Source organism: Phoca vitulina, unplaced genomic scaffold, assembly GCF_004348235.1.
Source record: "Phoca vitulina isolate PV1807 unplaced genomic scaffold, GSC_HSeal_1.0 scaffold51, whole genome shotgun sequence".
In the NCBI taxonomy this organism is placed as follows: Eukaryota; Metazoa; Chordata; class Mammalia; order Carnivora; family Phocidae; genus Phoca; species Phoca vitulina.
In genome coordinates, this window is record NW_022589754.1 from 8453827 (window position 1) to 8475492 (window position 21666).

The following is a 21666-nucleotide window of genomic DNA, read 5'->3' on the forward strand; positions in this document are numbered from 1 at the left end:
ATATTTTTTATTGTCTCTGGGTTTCCACAAACTGAAATGAAAGAATGAATCAAGTCTATCCCAGTCTCCGTGAATGAATGTACATGTGTGTATATCACTGTGCTATGAGTATGGTAACATTCTTTATCTTCCTTTCAAAAGTGCCATTAGTATTGATTGTGAATTTATAATTGAAAAAGAATTTCAGTTCTGGAAGGAAAAAAATGAGTCCTCTTGATTTTGTGGTAAAATGAAGACATCTTGAGAAAGTCTCTTTCTCTCTGGCCTCAGTTTCCTCATCTCTAATATAAGAGAGTTGGACTAGATTTATTTATTTGACAAACCAAACAAGGCAGTAAGCTAACTTCTTGGGACAAAATCATCAGTTAGACCTGTGTTACCCTCAGGAAATCAATTGAATAAAAAATCTAAACAAAATTATTTTAAGATCACTTTTCAGCTCTGTGAGCCCATGTAAGCTATGAATCTTGTGGCTCATAGTTAACATGTGAATGTTATATGACTGAAAATCCTTCCTTCTACCTAAGTCCTACTTCATTAAGACAGAGTCCCCATCCAGCTATATGTTATTCCCCCTCTTCCTCACCATTCCCTACTTTAGCCTCTCCAACTCAGTAATAAAGTAAGAATGGATAGAGTCTGGGGAAATGAGAAAGAGTAGAGAAAAAATAGCAGAAAGGCATCAGTTTGAGTATTTCACCATTTCCTGGAATGATAGAAGATGTTAGGATAAGTATGTAATGAAGATAAACAGAAAGGATAATAAAAGATGGAAATGTGAAGGAAAGAGATGAGTAATCTGCAGTCAATTATATCAAACATGGTATAAACTGATACAGCTATACAGGGGAAAGACCCAATTAGGGATAAGTGGAGCACTACCCTTCCCATCACTCAGGAAGCAGAGAAGCAGCTAAGGGAGGAAATAGGTAGGGGAGCACACAGGAGCAGCACAGGGCAACCCCTCTCTGTTACAGTTATTGTGGTCCTATCTTGAAGATCAAATATATAACCCCTTTCTCTTTACTTCCTTACCTGGGTATAAACTACTTTTCCACCATAGCTCAAGATGACTCTAACAGTCCAGACTAGAGGGGAAGTGACAACTCATCCTCTGCCTCCCTTATTAACTTTCCCCTGGGTCTCTGAGGATCCAAACTCAGCTGAAGAAATTCTAGTTATAATGTCACTTTAGTTAGTAAAACTCCCCAGGGGAGGATTAAAGAGTCTGGTCTTAGATCCAAATGTTATCTCCCCCTTTAATTTGCTTAGATGGCCTTTTCCTCCACCCACCCACAGCTAAGAATTCTATGAAAGAAAAAGATTTCAGAACCCTTAGTGCCCTGGCCCCAGGTTTCCTGTGATATAATTCAGGAATCTACAGATGCAAAGTTTGAGTAAATGGCTTTGTTTCTGCAGCAAGTATCAAGCCAGAAGGCTATTGCTGGGCTCCTGTTTCACTGAGTACCAAATTAATTATTAATTATTAGTTATGGGACCATGTTTAAAAGGTGTTAAAATGAACATATTTTTACCCATCCCCATATAGTCCGCCTTAATGTAACTCAATATAATTGATGTAATCAACTCACACCAGGGTCTCATCCATTTTGTTCATAACATCAAGGTGCCACCCCAAGCTCCAATCAAGACATAGCAGACTGCTATGTCCTTATTCTCCAGAAGACAGATAGAGCATCCCATTATTTCAACACCCCAGAGCCTGGCCAAAATCTAGAGTATTTACTTGCCTTCCAAATTCCTAACACAGGACCACTGACAGCAAGCCCAGTCATTCCAGGTTATTCTCAGTGTGACAGAAGTAAAATTACCTTTAATCCAGTGGAGGCAATGTCTGTTGTGGAGATTTCGTGAAATGAAACTCAAACTAAGACAATTATTTTCCAGAACATAAGGCACCAAAAAGAAAAAGGCTCTTTAGAGTGTGGATAGAGCCACAAGTATAATAAAGGAAAGAGACAGAGAGTGAAATAGAGAAAGGGGGAGAAGGGGATGAAATTTATCTTGGCTAAAATCAAGTTTCACATAATGGCAGTTAGATTAGCATATACTGGTAAGATTATCTTTCTCCGCCTAAAAATACTCTAACCACCCCCCCCTCAAGTCATAAAAATTAGAGAGAACTAAGCTGGACAGAGTATACTCCTTCCTGCTTCCCATCTCAGAGCAGCTACAAGATTTCCTGAGGATTCTGTTGCTGGAGCTAAGCATGAAAGCTTATTTATATACACAACAACTTGCAAGTCTCCAATTTCTATTCTTCTTCCCTCTTTCTGCCTTCCCCTCCCCCACTTTGCACCGAGAAGCCAAATTTAGGCATGCTTTACAGTTTGAGGACTAATCTGAAAGAGGAAGAAGAATCTGTATACATTGGCTAGCAAATGTGCCCTGCCCTCTTTCTTCTTGAAAATTGCAGCAACCCATCTTTTCAAAAAAGCTTGCCTAAAGAACAGTCACCCTGTAAATGGATTGTGCTTTCAGGACCCTTCAGGGTATTCAGATTCACTGTGCAGCTAACCAAAAAGGTTAGCTCTCCAAGGGACAAGCAGATTGGATTTAATGAAGACTTGGCGCTTGCTTCTGAAAATAAATGCAAAAGGACCCCAAACTGTCAATCTTCAAGGTAGAAGGTAAGATTTGATATTTCAATGCTATGACTAAAACAGTATGTAGTAAAATTCCTGGGATTTTAACAAATTCCCAGGAGTTTAGGCATAACTAATCTACCTTGCCTGCTTTAAATTAAGCTGCTACTATGAATTCTTTCTGCTTTATTTATTGGCCAGATATTTGATAACTAATCAGTCTGTCAATAAGTATTGCTCCATTCTTCTGCTAGGAGCTCAATGTGGCAATATATAGAGGGTACACTACCCAAGCCTCCAGCACCTTTGCAATTAAGTTAGAAATAGATGATATAGCTTAGAATCCTATTTTAAGGGCTCAGTGGGGTTTCTCTAATCTGTAGTGGCAGTTTCTTTCCTTTATGGAAAGAAAATAGTGACTGATAAAAGTAAAACAAATACTGAAGAATGACCTGGTATATTTACAAAGTAGTTTCACATTCATTATCCCACTTGAACCTCTCAACATCCTGCATTTTAGACAGGGTGAGTGTTACTATCCCTGTTTTGCAAATAAGGAAATAAACTCAGAGGCATTAACAAATTTTCTAACAAACACCATACAACTAGAAACTGACCAGCTCCAACTAGCCACTGAATAGAAAGCTCTCACAACTATAAATGAATATAAGGAAATTGCATGATCTATTTAGTAACTTATACATATTTGACATAGTCCAGGTTTACACAGAGCCAACACTTTATACATTTCAATCACAAATCTTGGCCAGGAGCATAATTCTATCTAGCGGCAAAGAAGCTGTTTTCAAGGGTAAACAAATAAAAGAAAAAAAACTTATATCTGGTAGTTCTGCCTTGCAGTGCTCTGATTGTTTTGAAGGCTAGAAAGAGGCCATGACATCATATATTTATCAGCTGATTATTCTAAAATAAAATGTAAGTAAACTGGGACTTGGGACTGCAGTGTGTTTCAAATATATCAGTGAAATTTGCTTCTAGGTAATTTTAAGTTTACGGTATCTATTGCAATCATTCAAAAATGTTTTCTATTGTTGTTTTACTATTAATTGCCCAATTAGAACTAAAGGTGGTCTCTGTTTACATAGCAAATAAATGACCTCAGGTACCACATTTATATCTTTAATACACCCTTAATAAAAACTGCTCCCTAGGTCCCCATAATATTTAAATGACTGCACTAGCTAATCAGCTCCTGCAAATGGCATAAATCATCCTGGGAGTGAGTGAACCCAAACAGAATAGGTTAAAGAAAGTTTTCAGATTGAGTCTAGTCCAAATTCAGCATTTTGGTGTCTTCCTAGCCCAGAATCATCAATTTCATTTTTTACTACTTTTTCTCTCTTACCCTTAATCAAACTTTTGATGTGTTTAGGAAATACTTATCTGGGATAAAAGCAAGATTCTTCCATGATGCAGAAAATTATAAATTTGCCTTTGCAGGATCACTGGCTGATAATAAGGGATTAAAAGGATAGCACTGATCCTTAAGAAACATATCTAATTTTGTGGATTTGATGCCATGAAAACTAAGTATCATAATCTCTTAAATAACATAGCTCTGCATGGACCTCTACTTTGATCCATTTTGTTATTTCTTATGTTCTTATTAAAATATCTCAAATCTGCTGTAATCCAGTTAAACAAGTGTCACTTAAGCTCATTACATTATGTGGCACAAAGGCAAGATGTAGTTCCTGCCCTTAGGGAATTTACAATGTTGGTGGGCATACAAGACCTACAGAACATAAAAATATGAGACAGTAAACCAATGTTATGCTGTTTTGGGGGGGTTGTTTGTTTTGTTTTATTTTATTTTATTTTAAAGATTTTATTTATTTATTTGACACAGAGAGAGACAGCGAGAGGGGGAACACAAGCAGGAGGAGTGGGAGAGGGAGAAGCAGGCTTCCTGCCGAGCAGGGAGCCCGATGCGGGGCTCGATCCCAGGACCCTGGGATCATGACCTGAGCTGAAAGCAGACGCTTAACGACTGAGTCACCCAGGCGCCCCTGTTTTATTTTAAAGATTTTTATTTATTTGTCAGAGAGAGAGCACAAGCAGGGGGGAGGGGCAGAGGCAGAGGGAGAGGCAGGCTCCCCGCCAAGCAAGGAGCCTGATGTGGGGCTCGATCCCAGGACTCTGGGATCATGACCTGAGAGGAAGGCAGACGCTTAACTGACTGAGCCACAAAGGCATCCCACAATGTTATGTTTTTAGTGGTAAAGGAGTTTATGGAAGAAAGAGAGCACTAGGCTAGGCTGAATGGAGAAAGCTTCATAGAGGAAGTAAAATGAGATAGGCCTAAAAGAATAGTAGTAAAAGTCCTGGGATTTTAACAAATTCCCAGGAGTTTAGGGATAACTAATCTGCCTTGCCTGCTTTAAATTAAGCTGCTACTATGAATTCTTTCTGCTTTATTTATTGGCCAGATATTTGATATAAGATATGGGACCATGCTAAGCAAATTTTCTGTGCCCATAATAAGGGGTCAATATATGTTGTTTGAATTCAATTCTAGTCACAGAAATGATGTCAGAAATATATTGTATCAAGAATGAATTTGACACTTGCAGTGATTTTGACACTTACAGAGTACACCAAAGAGCCTAATCTGGCTAGGGTGAAGGGATTGATTTGAGGAGTAACAGAAAATAAATTTGGATAGAAATGTAAGACCAGATCATTAGACATCGAATTCCAGGCACTTTTTAATAGGAAATCATATCAGCAAAGTTTGAATAAATGAGAATATGATGGAAAAATGTTTTTAGTAGATGAATCTGGCAGAGTTTCATAGGCCTGACTACATTTGAAAAAACTGGAGCTGGAAAAGCTCACTTAAAGAGTAGAAATTAATGCAGCTATAAGGTTAGGTTGGTGGCAGTGGAAATGGAATGGAGAAAAACTCAAGGAGACATTTAAGAGGAATAATAGATGGAAGGTGGTGAGTGATTAGATATAGGCAGCACAGGAAAGTCAAAGCTATCACTGAAATTTTGAACCCATGGGATCTGGGCAGTGGTGCTACTACTATTCATAGAATTAGGTAACTTGGGGATGGAAGTGGGGAGTGTAGGACGTGATGAGTTGTTTCTGATCTATTGAGTTTAAGAAGATGGCAAAAATTCCAAGAAATAATGTCTTATGATGGTTGGAAACAATGGCCCTGAATATGAGTGATGAGTAAGTGGTAGAGGCCAAAGTTAAATCTGGGGAGTGTGACAGCCAAGGCCATAAGATTGGCTCCTCTTAGAGAAAGCAAATCTGAGATGACCAAAGACTGAAATTTGTGCATACAAATTTGGTCATACAGTTTTGGTCAAGAGAAAGAAGAGAGTCCTGAGAAATAAGAGCCACAAAAATATAATTCTTCTCAAAATATACCAAGAGTCTTGAGAGAAGGTATAAGGTTATTTATTCTTTTAAATTCCTTCTTCCCGACAATAACTAGCATAGTGCCTTATACATACCATGATCACCCAATAAATATTAAGTTATTCTAATATAAATAAGCATGGAGATATTTTACTTCAAGTTATCTTTCAAATTGGACTCTGGGGACGCCTGGGTGGCTCAGTTGGTTAAGCGACTGCCTTCGGCTCAGGTCATGATCCTGGAGTCCCGGGATCGAGTCCCGCATCAGGCTCCCTGCTCGGCAGGGAGTCTGCTTCTCCCTCTGACCCTCCTCCCTCTCATGCTCTCTGTCTCTCATTCTCTCTCTCTCAAATAAATAAATAAAATCTTAAAAAAAAAAAAAATTGGACTCTGTCATAAACTCTGCAACATAACAGTGGCATCTTTAAACTACCTTGCCACATGGATTTCAATGGGAAGGAAATTGGGCCTGGATGACTGGGAGTTCATCCTAGATTTGCCTTTTAATCAGCTGTGTGTTCTTTAGCAAGTTATTGAACATCAGTATTTCTTGGTTTCCTCATGTATCCAATGCAATAATGAGATTATAGAGATATTTTTTAGATCTGTTAAAATGATAAATATGAAAGCAACTTGAAAATACAAACCACCATCTAAAAGGATATTGTTTAAATTCCATTCTAGGAGAATAAGACACATAACAAAATTGATTGCATGTGGAGGGAGCAGGGCCAGTTACTTTCTGCTCCCAGTTCTACACCTCTAAACAGGGACCTCATTCTAAGTAAGCATTAGCAATCTCATCCTACTTTTAGGATGTCAGTAGGAGCCAACTCTCTGGTTACCACTAATTCTACCATACCTGTGCAAGTCTCAATGTTAATGCCAATTTGTTCATTTGCATTGAGGAAATACAACTGCTAAGAAGTCTAATGTACTCATAGCAGGTGGTGGTACATCTTCATCCTTACAGAAAAGGCAACAAAGTAAGCCTTTTAACCTGATTTGATAAATCCAGACATCTTTGGTCATCTATCTTGCTTCTTCATTCCATCCCATTCCACTCCCTCCCATCATAATTCCTCTTTTCTTTATGCCCCACCAGTTTTTCTTCAGTATTTAGGAGAGAAAATAGAAAGAAAAATATTTAAATGTTTGGGAGAAGTTAGTTAGAGAGGGGCCGTGGCAGAAATAGGGGGAAAGAGAAAAAATAGAAAAGTAAACATAGACCTTTGAGCACTTTTCCTTTTGATGAATAAAATGTCATTACCATATTTACAGTGTTTGTAGAATCAATACATCCCAGACATTTGAGAGTCTACTTAAATGTAGCTAATGGAAAAGGAAAAAGGAGCTGAGATCTAGACTTAGAATCCCCTGGAACATTCAGGCTTTCTTCTATTTTCTATCAATCCCTCTTTAAAAAAAGGAAAGAAAAATCCAATTTGGAATAACATTTTGAGATATCTAACATGTAAGACTTACCGAGATTTCTCATCTATTTCAGATTAACAGTCTTTGTTTTTACATACAGTTGTCCTTACATACAGTTGTCCTTGTGTCGTCATGGATTTAACATAAGTGGAATTAAGCTAACAATAATAGCACTCAAACATCTCTGACACTTCTTATGTACTTATTGAAAAGTTCCTAGGAAGTTCAGGTCTCAGAAAATGTAAAAAGCTTCTTTTCATTCCAAATTGGTTACCTATTAATGTTTAGTCTGACTTGAATTCTGATTTAAGACAAAGGCCTTCAATAAAAAGCAGTCTCCTACAGAACAATTATCCTGCTTCTAAAATCCAGGTATCTAAATTCCTAGAAGTTAGAGGCAAGCCTCAGAGTCAGCTGTGAGCAATGGCCTCAGAACTTAGGGGGATTCCAAGTTGCTGGTAATTAGGTAGAGACTTAACAGGTATCCCTGTAAGAAAGTAGGCCCTCTAGTTAGTGCTTTACAAAAAGTTTAGGAGTATGTAAGCTGTCTGTAACATATTTCCAACACCCAGACTAAGGGTAGAACTATCTTCCCACTGTGCAGTCCCACCAAACCCATGCATTCCTCAATACCTTTATTGCTATTTTGTAACTTGCATTGCCCTTCAGGTCTGTTCTTATGCAACACTTTATTCTGATTATACAGGATAAAACAATTGTGTCACAGTATTATGTAAAGGGACATACTGTGTCATTAGCTCTGAATGCCACAGTCCAGGTTCTTTTAGGGCTTAACACTGTCCTTGATTTGGAATCCAGCTGTCTGGCAAGAGTGGCCCAATTTGATTGGTGCAATGTTCTCCCCTTAATGATAAATAAGCTATCCAAGAAAAAATATCTTAGAGTTGTCAACAATACAGTATTGACTCCCCTGTAGTTTCTAATACCAGTGAGAATGCTGCTAAGCATTTTCATGGAAATGCCAAGTTAAAAATCTACTTATTGTGACAGTAAGGCTATCATGATGACAGGCAGGTCTTTCTACTCCTCTCCCCAAAATTATTTATTGCCATGGAGGAAAGCCTCTGGAATCAAATCATTAGTACAACCCTGGTTGTTTATAGATTAAAACCCCATAGGGGATGTGTAGCTTTGCTCCAATTAATGACCAATCACTCAATAAACATTTATTGTACATTTTCTATGTGCAAAACATTGTGATAGGCTAGGTTTTGTGTTCACAGAGCTTAAGAAAAAAAAAGGCTGGACTTTTTTTTTCTTCCACCCTATAGAAGTTCACAATCTACCTAGGGAGACAAGATTCCTACACATTACAAGCTACACAATAGTAGAGTACTGACTGCCATATTATTGGTACAGGCAATAAACATAATACAAATTGAAAGAAGAGAGATATAAGTGTAGAGTGGGGTTGTCAAAGTAGGTGTCAAGAAGTGGAACCTGAGCTGAGCCTAGTATGAGTAGGAAAGAGAGTCATAAAAATTTACATTTATATAGTGCTTTACAGTTTATGAAACACTTATATTTGCTGATTCTCCTATTTATTATGCATCCATTCAACAAACACTTGCTATATCAGAAGATTAACAAAATATTGTCCCAGTTTATTAACTTGATGGGGGGACTCTCTTCACAATGTGTATGCATGTGTGTATATATACCAAGTCACCACGTTGTACACTTTAAATATCTTATGATTTTATTTCTCAATTATACCTCAATAAAGCTGGGGAAAAAATTGTCTCACCTCCTTGAGCTTACCTTTATAGGATAAACAGCACAACTAACTTTTTCCATTTGACAATAATAGGATACATGGAGAATACCAAAAAGGGCACTGGGGAGTTGGCCAAATAAAAGTAGGGCCCCACTGAGCTGTACTTTCATGAAAATTAAGCTTCCTGCATCTTGCCACTGCTCAGCAGAAGTATCTGCCTCAGAAGACTGAGCCCCAAGTCCCAACCTCCCCCACTTCCTCTTCTGCTTTGGCCCTGCCCTCATCACCCCATTCTTGTTGGCAGTCCTCCAACACATGCAGACCATCCGGTGCATGCTAGCATTTACTAGAAAGGTAAAGGAAGTCTTGGGGGAGGCATTAACTTAATACAATCATAAAACTACATCCAAATACTGATTTAATCTTTCAGTCTCTCCTGTCGGCTGAATTCAAAAACACTCATCCTCAGTTTCACCCAAACCTCATGGTCAGACACATCCTTGGGTCTTTGAATTCTCATCAATCTCTGGCCTAGACCACTTTTGAACTCTCCTTCAGTCCCAAGAAACTATGTTTCCTTTTTTTACATTTAAATGCAATTATCCAATGTATAGTACATCATTAGTTTTTGATATAATGTTTTGCTTTTTTTGTTTTAAGCTCTTTGCCTTCTGTCCCTTCCTAAATGTGTGGATTCATCTGCCCCACCCCCTTTACTTTCTTCTCCAGTGATTTGTAGTGTTCATCCACAGGTCATGGTCCCCTATACTCTTTTTGATTTTTCAGGTTTCTTTTTAATAGACTTTACCCTGCTAGTGGAGTCCATATTTCACTTCTACTCTATGCCATTATCTAGATTCCTGCACAATAGCACCTGTGCTTCCATACCAAAAACTTGCTTCTCCCTCCACCTCCCCAGACACATACCTTGAAGAATTAAGGCACTGTATTACTCAAAAACACCCAATACCACACAGTTATTTTTCAAAAGTTGCTCAATTATGAGGGGAAGAGAGCAAAACTGAATGAAGCAGACTCACTGTCATTAATAGGGCCACTGTCTAAATGGATATGACAGACATGTAAATCAAAAAGAGTGATTACAGCACTGCAATAAATAAGATAATAGAACCACAAATGAGGGAACATTTGTAACGAATAACAACTTCAACTTGAATCTTGAAGTATAAGTAGAAATTTACCAAGCTCACCTCTTTGACTATGTAAGGGTGAAATAGGATACATAGTTTGAGTATCCTCAGGTAGACAAAGCATGATGAGGTAAGGACTCTGATCTAAATTGGTGGGAGAAGGCCAGGAGATATTGAAAAATAAGAATCAACAGAACTTTGGGTTCACACATGAGGAATGAAGTCAGGGAAGATCAAATATGACCACTTGATCATATTTGCCAAAGTAACTGGAAGACATTTAATGTCAATGGAAAAAAAAAAAACAGAAAAGTCAGTTGGAACAGTTGATTTGGGAGGGAAGATAATATATTTGTCTTTAAGCATGTTGAAATTGAGGAAAAAGCATAAGACCCAGGAAGAGCAATCTTATAGGCAGTTGAAAATGAGACTAAATTTCAGGTGAGTAGTTTGTGGCTGAGACAGAGATTTGAGTCATCCACATGAAAGTGCTCTTTTTAAAGCCTACTCATTCTTTTTAAACCATGGGAGTTGGTAGTTATTTAAGGGAAAGAGAGAAGCAAAGAGCTAAACACCAAAACACCGAACATTTGCATTTCATAGATCTTGGATTCACTAAAAACCTCAATTGGCTATCTGAAAAACCTGTCATTGATGAAGGGAGACCAAAAAGAAGAGTAGCAGTGTGGTAGCAGAACTGGACTGAAGGTTGTAATGCCTGGGTTCTAGTTCCAGCCCTGTCATTAGCCATACAATCTTGAGCAAGTCATTGCCACTCCACTCACATTCCCAGGTTTCATTTTTTCACATGTAAAAGTCCATTGGAACAAGATTTCCAAGATCTCTTCTGACTCAAGCTGGCACTTCTTGGAATAACAAAAAGGTGCATTCTACTAATATGGCTCAATAATATAATTATCTTTTAAAAGAATGGTAACATTCTTTTTCAAAGGTCTATTCTTAGATATAAAACAAACTCACTTTAATTAAAACCTTTGCTTATAAACACATTTCCTGAGTAAGTAAAGCCTAACAAATCCAATATGAGTGAAACACTGTACCCTGGAAACAGAAAAGTGGTTGACAATGGTCATGTCATATAACCTATTGTCACTCCCACCACAACATCAAACATGCAACCTTAAAATAAGCAAAAGTTTCTAAATTTAGATACTTCCAAATAAGGCATTTAAGTTATACATAAAAGTTTAGTAAATTATTGATTATGTCTCTTAACTTTAATAATGGAATATCATGTTTAACTTGTAATCAAAATGGAAAGAAAGTTGTTATATCATGTATTACTGTACCAGGACTCAGAATTTCCAGTCTATATTTAGTTCACATTAAAATGGAAGCAAAGAGGCAAACCAAGCTAAAAATAAAATGTTCTACAGAGATGAAAAAAAAAAAAAAACAAGAGTAGCATAGAATCTCACTAGACATTTATTATGTTCCTGCTGTGTATGCAAAGTACTATGCTAACCACTCTAGAAAAAAACTCGGAAAGTATAAAAGGAAGTAAAATGGGAAAAAGAAAACATAAAGATGTAATCCCTGTTTTCAAGGAACTTGCAATCTAGTTGAATTTACTGGCCTCCCTTTCAGCTGATCCACAGTAAATCATAACTCTGTTGTCAGACTTGTGTATCACCTTAGTTGGATGAGAAACAAGCTGTTTAAATTTAGCTCTCATACAAAGTTGTACTTATTAATTTTCTTGCTTTGGTAAAATGTTCTGAAAAAAATCCCTGTTCCTGTTTCAAAAGTTACACCAAAGGAAAAATAAGAAGTAATATAATAAAAGAACTATACATCTAAGGTGACTCAGTAAAACAATTTTGAAATGAGTTAGTCTGATTCAACACATTTATTGAGCAACAAGTGTAATGTTCCTTGCTAAGCTCTAAAGAAACTATTCATATTAATTAGATCTGGTCTTTGTCCTCAAAAAAGTCCATAATTTAGTAGTAGAGATTATGTAAATATACAAATTACTATAAGAAAACGTTTAAAAAGGTAGAAATACAAAATTGAATTCTGCAGTTGAACCACTGGCCACTGTGGTCAAATGTTCTCCAAGGTTCCAACATCTTGAGAATACCCTGTACTTTCTCCCTCCTAATTCTTCCTTCCACATCTAACCTTTCTACGAACCTCTCCTCACTGTGCCCTCTAGAACCTTCTTTTTCATTATGAGTTCCCCTATATCCTAAATCTCTTCAAATAATTCTCCCACCACCTCATTGCCTTATGTGAAACCTGATCCTCCCCATCAAAAGTAAGCTGCTTATTTTTCTACATTCTATCTACTGTGAAACCTAAAGAGTCTGTTGGATGTCTCCTGGCTCCCTGGTGCCACATTAAACCATTACTCTTCTACCATAACACAAAAGCCATTCACCTATGCCACCCTTTAATCTTCCTTATTAATATCACCACCTATTGATCTTCTGGTTATTTTTCCTTAGCTCACTGAATAATTTAGCATTTGGCTTGTGGTCTCCCTCTCTACCCCAAATCCTTCTATCACCTTTGTAACTTCATCTTCCATGTAAACAACCAACCCAGTAAACTGACTTGAAATTCCTTGACTTCCTTATCTAGAGCATCCATTCACATTCCACCTTGCCTACTCATTCCATGGCCACACTTGGAGCCTCATTTATTATCACACAACTGAAATCTTAAATTCCAGTGTACCACACTCTGACCACAGACTCCTAGACTTTCAGTTCTCTCACACTCTTATTGCCACTACACCACTTCTTAAATTTCAGTAAATCTTCCAGTCCCTTGGTCACCCCCTTTTTTCCCAAACTGTTAAAATTTCTTCATAGTTTCACTGTTAACCACTCTTTTAGTAGCATCATCATTCAACTTCCTTACCCTATTGTCCTTCCATAAATTTTCTCTATTACTCTCAATCTTATATCAATGTAAGCATTTATATATTTTTTTCTCTCCTAAATCCAGGCTGTTGATAAATCCCAGGCTGGGATAAATCACACAATTGTGCAGACTAGGGCCATTAAAAACCCACACTCTCCAATTTCTCTTGGGCCTACAGTCTCTTCTTAGTCATATTTCTCTCCCATTTCCCAGAGCTACCATTCAAACCTTCACCAACTTTCCGAAGACCTGAACCCAAGTGAAGCCCTCTTTTTCTCAACATTATTTTTTTATTTTACCAAGAAAATTAAACCTCTCAGGATGACCAACCTCTATCTTTTCTGCTCCACTTCCTCTTTCCTTTATATGTCAGTATTTTTTATCACTCTGCACCCTCTAATAGCTCCCTATTCCCTAGAGGATAAACTCGAATTCTCCAGAATAGTATACAAGATTTTTAATGATCTAGTTCCTGCATTTTTTTCCAACTTGTTTTCTCACTTTTAAACCCATAGTCCAATAACATACAGATACATATACCCAAACATGCACACCTGCACACACCTTTATCTTATATTTCATCCCTATCACACTGTTATTTTTCCCTACACATGTCAGGCTATTTCTTATCTCCAAGCCTTTGCTTATTCTACTTTCTTCCCTGCCTAAAATGCTCTTCCTACCTGCCATACTCTTCTATATTTTATGAAGCCTTTACTAACATACACACACCACTTATATTCCCATTCTGTGTCCTTTATATACTTCTATTACTGCAGCTGTAATGATGCAGTGAATTAATTTGTTAACACATCTGTGTCTCCCTCTAGTGGAGTGTAAACCTTAAATTGGCAGGGCTTGTATCTTATTTTCCAAAGGTCTAGCACAGAATTGATATATAGTAAGCAGCTAATACATCCCTTTTAATATGACTAACATATCACTGTAGTACAGAGGATCAGGAAATTTTTTTAAGGGAGAGATGATGTAAGAGATCATCTTAAAGATGGTTAGAATTACATCTGATGACAATGAGGAAAAAGCATATCAGATGAAAAAACGGCCTGAGCAAAGGAAAAGAGACCAAATAAGGGATGAAGCTGGTCATAAGTTCACATTTATATAATATACATATAATAAGCAATGGAGAGTGATGCTGTAAGGTTAAGATAGAAAATTATTGTGGTCTTAAATGGTGCATCAGGCTTAACTTAATAAGTCACTGAAGACCCTTGAAAGGGAAGTGATATGACTCGAACTGTGCTTTAAGATGCATAATCTGGCATAAGTGATAAGGACAGACTGAACAGAAGAGACACAAGAAAATTAAAAAGAAAGTTGTAACTTCTAATACTCACTAAAAACCAGTCCTATATTATAACCAAAAAGAGGACCAAGAAGTGGATCAATTCTTGGCTTTTGTGCAGTTTTTTGTTCAACTGTCATTATTTGTACCAGTATATGAGTTTGTCTTATATCAGTGTTTAGTGATAGATCTTGTGTTATCTGAAACTCAACAGTGTTGTGTATTGAAAATAGCAATGGACTGTGAGTCAGGCATCCTGACTTTGCCACTGATTCTGTGTGTTATTTTTGGCAATCATTTTATCTTTCTGGGTCATAAAGGGACTGGGGTTGGATTAGATGCTTTCTAAGTGCTATTCCACCTCTAACATTCTATAAAACTAGGTTATTCAATCACAAATAGAGATTTTAATGCCATTTCTGGAAACTTCAGTCAAGGAGTAGCTCTGTTTAAAAATTGTTTTCAGTATCATGAGACATACTTCCTTTTTATTGAAATGATTACAGTGACCTGACCTAACACTTGTGTGGGAACATAGGTATTGTCCCTTCTCATATGACTCATTCTGTGATCATGTCTGGTCTCAAATCTTCATGAAAGCCTGAACACTAGGACACTGCTAAGTTACTTTTTGTCTTGTCATTTCCTTTGTAAAGAGTGCCCAGGTATCACTGCTAGAATTTTTCAAATAATTGAATACACCTTAGAGAAGCAAATTTGTATTATGTTAACAGATTTACAGTAACAGAAGAGACTTTTTTTAAAAAGATTTTATTTATTTATGTAACTGAGAGAGACACAGAAAGAGAGGGAACACAAGCAGGGGGAGTGGGAGAGGGAGAAGCAGGCACCCCACTGAGCAGGGAGCCCAATGAGGGGCTCGATCCCAGGACCCTGGGATCATGATCGGAGCCGAAGGCAGACGCTTAACAACTGAGCCATCCAGGCGCCCCCAGAAGAGACTTTAAGAAGCAATTTAGTATAGACTAGTTGGAAGAAATTTATATTTGCTTCTATGGTAATCAGGAAATTCTGAGGAAGGAGAATGTATGATCAAGATGGTATTAGTGAGAGCTACTTCCTCACTGCTCATTTATGAACAAATTAAAGCTTTCTTTCCACATGTATACCTAGTCCATTCTTTCTTTCTTCCTCCCTCCCTTCCTTCCTTCCTTCCCTTCTTTCTTTTTAGCCCTAATTTCAATAAAACAATACGTTTCATGGCTCATATTTAAGAAACTACACAAACTTAGGGGCAGGAGCTAAGATGGTGGAGGAGTAGGACCCTAGTCTTGCCTCATCCCTCAAACACCACTGGATAAATATCAGATCATTCTAAACACCCAAGAAATCAATCTGAGGACTGACAAAGCAAACTGCAAAACTAGAAAGAGAGAAGAGGCCATGTTGTGGAAGGTAGGAGGTGTAGAGACGTGATTTGGGGAAGAAATGGATCACAGGTGCTGTAGAGAGGAAGGAGCCCTGGTCACAGAGAGAGGGGAAAGAGAGAGAAAGAAAGAGAAAGAGAGAGAGAAAGAAGCATAAAGGGGATAACACAAGGAAAACACTTCCCCAAAGCCATTAGCTGGGAATACAAGAGGGGCTGAATTTAATGAGTTTTTACAACCAGTGAGGTTCAAAGACTGGAGTTTAAGAGGTCCATAGCATGGCTAGTGTGGAGCCCTGAGGGCACAGCACTGCTCCTGTGGAGAAGGAGGGCAGATAGCCCATAGCAGATGACATGATCTGAGAATCCCCTGGAACACATTGAGAGAGACAGTTCCCCCTTCTTGCAGTGCATCTGGGAGATGTGGCATTGCCTCTGTGAGGACAAGAGAGCCAGCAGGAGCCATTACCCTCCTCTGCCTCTTAGCATGCGTGCAGAGACACCTACTGAGGACAGTTAACCTGGACACTGGCTCTTTGCTGTGCTTTATTCCAAATTCCAGGCCCCTGTGCTTTGGTGTCATTGCCCTTCTGGGACAAACGTGCATCACTCCCTGCATGGTGACTCCCTCCCCCAGAGGACCAGTATGGGTCCCCGTGATGTTAAGTCCCTAAAGCTTGGGGTTTTAAAACTCAGCCTGCCTGCCTGGGATAAAACACATGTGCAGGCAGACAGCCCAGACACAGACAGGGTGAAGGCATGGATCTGAGGGATGCCTGGAACACATGAGGGAAGACTGTACACTCATCTGGGAGGGCTTCCCAGACATTGGCAGAGATGAACACCCTTCTCCAGAATGAAGGTGGGGCTCATCATTCCTCTCTTCTGCCCCTCAGCATAAACTAACTTCAGTAAACAGCACAGTACCAACAGTAGCGACCAAAACCACTTGCATCAAGCCCTAGTTCCCTGTGCTTTGCAGGTACTACTTTTCTGGGCAAGTGTGCCTGTGAACCAGAGCAGTGGGCCACTCCACCAGAAGACCACCACAAACTCCCTTAACACAGCATGTCTACTGACCATAGAGTTCTGCAAAGCTTCAGCTCTAGTGGAAATAAAATCAGGTATCTTTTAACAAGCAGAGCAGAGCACACCTACTTAAAACTCACCCCATTCTGGCCACGGTCCAAACACTCACCTCTCCAGGCAAGGAGAAACTCTTCAGAGGACTGACCTGAGTGAAAGAGCAGCTAAAACACAGGAGCAGAGTGCACACAGAATACACCAGAGATATTTCCTGAAGTGCCAGGACTGGGATAGTATATGACCTCTTCTTTTCAAAGCCATTACTCTCAGGAGGAGGAAACATAACAGGTTTTCCCAACACAAAGAGGAAGACAGAGACCTAGACAAAATGCCAAGATGGAGGAATTCATCCCAAAAGAAAGAACACAAACAGGTCATGGCAAGGGATCAAATCAAAACAGATATAAGTAATATGCCTGATCCAGAATTTAAAGCGACAATCTTAAGGATACTAGCTGGGCTTGAGAAAAGCATAGAAAACACCAGGGAGTCCCTTACCACAGAGATGAAAGATCTAAAATCTAGTCAGGCTGAAATAAAAAATCCTGTAACTGAGATGCAAAACTGACTGGATGTAATGAACACAAGGATGGAAGAAGCAGAGGAATGAAAAAGTGATGTAGAAGGTAAAATTATGGAAAATAATGAAGCTGAAAAGAAGAGGGAAAGAAAAATATTGGATCATTCATGTAGCCTTAGGTAACTCAGTGACTCCATCAAACACAATAACATTCATATCATAGGAGTCCAACAAGAAGAAGACAGGGAAAAGGGGGGCAGAAGTTTTATTTGAGGAAATTATAGTTGCAAACTTCCCTAATCTAGGGAAATAAACAGACATCCAACTCCAGGAGGCACAGAGAACTCCCCTCAAAATCAACAAAAGCAGGCCAAACCAAGATATATTGCAGTTAAATTTGCAAAATATAGAGATAAAGAAAAAAGTCCTAACAAAAGCAAGACAAAAGTAGTCCCTAACTTATAAGAGAAAACAAATAAGGTTAACAGCGGATCTCTCAACAGAAACTGGCTACACCAGAAGAGAAGGGCATGATATATTCAATGTGCTGAATGGGAAAAATATGCAGCCAAGAATACTCTATTCAGCAAAGCTGTCAAGCAGAATACAAGGAAGATAGTTTCCCAGACAAAAAACAAAAAACAACAACAACAAAAAAAACACTAAAGGAGTTCAAGACCACTAACCCAGCCCTACAAGAAATACTAAAGGGGATTCTTTGAATGGGAAAGAAAGACCAAAAGCAAAGAAGACTCTAAAGGAAAAGAGAAAATCTCCAGAAACAACAACAAAGCAAGTAATAAAATGGCACTAAATTCATAACTATCAGTAATCACTCTGAATGAAAATGGACTAAATGCTCAAATCAGAAGACATAGAGTGTCAAAATGGATTAAAAAAAAAAAAAAAACAAGACCCATCTATATCCTGCCTACAAGAGACTCATTTTAGGCCTAAAGACACTTGCAGATTGAAAGTAAGGGGATGGAGAAATATTTATCTTGCAAATGGACATCAAAAGAAAGCCAGAGTAGCAATACTTATCTGACAAAATACATTTTAACCAAAGACTGTAACAAGAGATGAAGAGGGTACTATAACCAAATAAAGGGGCCTATCCAGCAAGATCTTACAATTGTAAATATTTATGCCCTCAACTTGGGAGAGCCCAAATATGTAAAACAACTAATACAAATATAAGGGAATTCATTGATAATAATACAATAAGAGTAGGGGACTTGAGCACTCCACTTATAGCAATAGAGATTATCTAGCAGAAAATCAACAAGGAAACAATGGCTTTGAGTGACACACTGGACCAGATGGACTTAAGAGATATACTCAAAACATTTCATCCCAAAGTAGCAGAACACATTCTTTTTAAGAGCACATGGGACATTCTTCAGAAAAGACCACATACTGGGTTACAAATCAGGCCTCAACAAGTAAAAAAGATTGAGATTATACAATGCATATTTTCCAACCACAATGCTATGGAACTTGAAGTCAACCACAAGAAAAAAATTGGAAAGACCACAGATACATGGAGACTAAGGAACATCCTACTAAAGAATGAATGGGTCAACTAGAATATTAAAGAACAAATAAAAAAATACATGGAAAAAATGAAAATGAAACATGATGGTACAAAACCTTTGAGATGCAAGAAAAGCAGTCTTAAGAGGGAAATATATACCTATACAGACCTACCTCAAGAAGCAAGAAAAATCTCAAATACACAACCTAACCATACACCTAAAAGAGCTGGAAAAAGAATAAAAATTATAAGAAGAATTAAAAAAGAAGCCTAAAACCAGCAGAAGAAGGGGAATAACAAAGATTAGAGCAGAAATAAATTATATGGAAACAAAAAAACCCAGTAGAACACAACAATGAAACCAGGAGCTGGTGGTTCTTCTTAAGGATTAATAAAATTGATAAACCCCTAGCCAGGCTTATCAAAAAGAAAAGAGAAAGGACACAAATAAATAAAAATCACAAATAAGAGAGGAGAGATCACAACCAACATGAAGGAAATACAATTATAAGAGAATATTATGAAAAAATATATGCCAACAAAATGGGCAATGAGGAAGAAATGAATAAATTCCTAGAAACATATTAACTACCAAAACTGAAACACGAAGAAATAGAAAACTTGAACATACTGATAACCAACAAAGAAATTGAATCAGTAATCAAAAATATTCCAAAAAACAGAAGTCCAGAGTCAGATAGTTTCCCAGGGCAATTCTTTTTTTTTTTTTTTTTTTTTTTTTTTAAAGATTTTATTTATTTGACAGAGAGTGAGAGATAGTGAGAGCAGGAACACAAGCAGGGGGAGTGGGAGAGGGAGAAGCAGGCTTCCCGCGGAGCAGGGAGCCCGATGCGGGGCTCGATCCCAGGACCCTGGGATCATGACCTGAGCCAAAGGCAGACGCTTAACGACTGAGCCACCCAGGCGCCTCCCAGGGCAATTCTACCAAGCATTTAAAGAAGAGTTAGTACCTATTCTTCTCAAACTGGTCCAAAAAATAGAAATGGAAGGAAAACTTCCAGTTTCCTTCTATGAGGCCAGAATTACCTTGATTCCAAAACCAAAGACCCCACTAAAAAGGAGAATTACAGGCCAGTATTCCTGATGAACATGGATGCAAAAATTCTCCACAAAATACTAGCAAATTGAATCCAACTGTCATTAAAAGAATTATTCACCACAATCAAGTGGGATTTATTCCTGGGCTGCAAGCATGGTTCAATATTCGCAAATCAATCAAGGTGATACACCACATTAATAAAAGAAAGGATGAGAAACATATGATCCTCTCAATAGATGCAGAAAAAGAATTAGACAAAGTACAGCACTGATTCTTGATAAAATCCCTCAATAAAGTAGGGATAGAGGGAACATATGTCAACATCATAAAGACCATATATGAAAGACCCACAGCTAATATCATCCTTAGTGGGGAAAAACTGAGAGCTTTTACTGTATGATAAGGAACAAGACAGGGATGTCCACTCTCACCTTTATTAGTTAACATAGTACTGGAAGTCCTAGCTGGAGCAATCAGACAACAAAAAAGAAATAAAAGGCATCCAAATTGGCAAGGAAGAAGTCAAACTTTCACTATTTGCAGACGACATGATACTTTATGTAGAACACCTGAAAGACTCCACCAAAAAAAAAATTGTTAGAAGTGATACACAAATTCAGCAAAGTCATAGGATACAAAATCAACATACAGAAAACTGTTGCATTTCTACATAGCAATAATGAAGCAGCAGAAAGAGAAATCAAGGAATCGATCCCATTTACAATTGCAACAAAAACCATGAGATATCTAGGAATAAATCTAATCAAAGAGGTAAAAGACCTGTACCTGAAAACTGTAGAACACTATGAAAGAAGTTCCATTTTTTGTGTTTATCTTCAATTTCTTTCATAACACAAAGAAATGGAAAAACATTCCATGTTAATGAATTGGAAGAACAAATATTGTTTAAATGTCTATATGATTCAAAGCAATCTACACATTTAATGCAATCTCTATCAAAGTACCACCATCATTTTTCACAGAGCTGGAACAATCCTAAAATTTGTATGGAACCACAAAAGACCCCGAATAGCCAAAGCAATCTTGAAAAAGAAAAGAAAGCTGGAGGTACGACAATTCTGGAATTCACATTATATTACAAAGCTGCAGTCATCAAGACAGTATGGTACTGGCACAAAAACAGACACATAGATCAATCGAACAGAATAGAGAACCCAGAAATGGACCCTCAACTCTATGGTAAAGTCATCTTTGACAAAGCAGGAAAGAATGTCCAACGGAAAAAAAGACTGTCTCCTCAACAAATGGTGTTGGGAAAAATGGACAGCAACATGCAAAAGAATGAAACTGGACCACTTTCTTATACTATACACACAAATAAATTCAAAATGGATGAAAGACCTAAATGTGAGATAGGACACTATCAAAATCCTAGAGGAGAACACAGGCAGTAACCTCTTTGACATCAACTGTAGCAACTTTTTACTAGATATGTCTCCTGAAGCAAAGGAAACAGGCAAAAATGAACTATTCAAACTTCATCAAGATAAAAAGCTTCTGCACAGCAAAGGAAACCATCAACAAAACTAAAA

The 21666-nt window shown here is 37.9% G+C and overlaps 1 protein-coding gene across 1 annotated transcript in view; it reads left to right on the forward strand.

Moving 5' to 3' along the window:
- Window positions 1-520: 520 nt before the first annotated feature.
- The window catches only part of CYSLTR1 (cysteinyl leukotriene receptor 1), a 47335-nt gene continuing 26189 nt past the window's right edge, over window positions 521-21666 (forward strand). The window contains exon 1 of the mRNA XM_032387922.1: window positions 521-2651. The gene's annotated coding sequence lies outside the window, so the exon portion shown is untranslated. The remainder of the gene's footprint in view (window positions 2652-21666) is intronic.